The sequence below is a fragment of the Nannospalax galili genome, unplaced genomic scaffold (genome assembly GCF_000622305.1).
Source record: "Nannospalax galili isolate Female #2095 unplaced genomic scaffold, S.galili_v1.0 scaffold1379, whole genome shotgun sequence".
Lineage (NCBI taxonomy): Eukaryota > Metazoa > Chordata > Mammalia > Rodentia > Spalacidae > Nannospalax > Nannospalax galili.
In genome coordinates, this window is record NW_008343573.1 from 630,889 (window position 1) to 632,826 (window position 1,938).

Below are 1,938 nucleotides of genomic sequence, written 5' to 3' on the forward strand. Positions count from 1 at the left end.
TGTCCTTCAGTGTAAATGCATCCACTGGAGTCTAGTCAGCCCATTCAGTGGTCATATGTAAGTCATACTCTCCCTCACCCAACAGCAATCAGTCTCAAATAGTTCTCAATCTAGTGCTGGCCCACTACTTATTTCTCACCTCCCCTTTGGGCCCTTGTTTAATTGAGCTGACATGGGTCCTGTGTTCAATGCCACCACTGCACCAGGTGCACCTGAGAAGCCGCCAGTGGCTGGAAGTCTCCACCTCCTTACGTTCATGAAACAGCCCTGGCTCTTACAATATTTCTGTCTCCTCTTCTGCAATAGACCCTGAGCCTTGGGTGGGTGAGGTTCCATACAGGAGTCCCATCCTACACTTTACAGTCTCTTATTCTCCAAAACTTGGCCAGTTGAAGCCTTCTGTGTGTATTGCACTCTGATGTACATGGAAGCCTCATTGGCGAGAGTTGAGGCGTGCATTAGCCCATAACTTATTGATTGTTAAATCATAACGTATATACTTTCAAAGAGCTCTCAAAACATGCCAACTTCACCCCAGTCTGTTTTGTTTCATTTACTCCAACCTTCCTCACCTCTTCCCCAGGTCACCAAACTTTGCTGTCCCTCCTCCAGAATCTTCTCCTCACAACCAGTACTCACTCTTCTATGGCATGTATTCAGTCATATCTGTGTCTTTAGCACATTTCCTAAAATATGTTGGTAGTGATATTGATTGGTGTTCCCAGTGAGTAACGGTTTACAAGAATTTGCCGAAGTTAAAGACATTACTTTCTAAAAGTATTTATTTATTATTATTGTGAAGAGAGGGGCATACGCCATGGTGCAGTGTGAAGGTCAGAAGAAAATCTTGTGAAATTGGTTCACTTTCCATTTTACTCAGGTTCTGGGAATCAAATTCGAATCACCAGACCTAGGTGGCAAGTGCCTTTACCTGTTGAGCCATCTTGCTGGTCCTAAACACATTGTTTACTTATTCATTTTGGTACCTGATTTTTTTCATAGATTGTGAATCTTCACAAATAAGCTAAAAATAGTAGATAGCAATTCTTAAATGCATTTGTCTATAAAACCCTTTATATTTCACAGAACATCATTAATTTCTTATGATCATTAGCTCTCTGTAGTTATACTACAAAGAGAAGCCCAATAGCTTGAGACACAAGACCTTCCACTGGACAGACCATTTAAACCGCTTAATTGTCTTCACTCGCCATCTGTCAAACATGCTACTCCACTCTGCTATGCAATAAACCCATTTTCAGTTTTTTAACATACATCCCCTTTTTCCCTATATATGTGTAGCCAATAATGCTGTTTCCTTCTCCCTGAAGTTCTAGTTCCTGACCATCTGCTCTGTAAGGTCCTAGTCATCTTGAGTATATTGTTCAAATATCTCTACCTTTGAAACTTTCTATGAGCTCCCCAAATGAATTGGGCACACTTTCCTAGGTTCTGTTCTCTCTCTCTCTCTCTGCCCCTCCCTCCCTCTCTCTCTTCCTTCCTCCCTCCCTCCCTCCTTCTCTTTCCCTCCTTTTATCCTCCCTCCCTCCCTCTCTCCCTCCCGCCCTCTTTTTCTTCCACATATGGAAACTAAAACTCAAACTACACCCCTCACTGTCATATCTACTTCAAACCACACACAATGGTCTTTGGCCTCAGTCCTTGGTAAAGTAAAGATCTATCTATATGTACACACATATTTTGTGTAGATATGCAATGTTTAAAATATATTTTGATATCTATGAATATTAATCATGTTTATGTGTTTATTTCTTCTTACCAGACAATGGATTCCTTGAAAGCAATGCCTATATATAATTTAATCTTACCAAGATGATAGATTTGTATCATCTAATGTGTTCTACACATATTTAAATGAATTCCCTCAGCTCACCTTGACTTGAAGCCCAGGCCATGCCAATAAAAGCACAATGATTT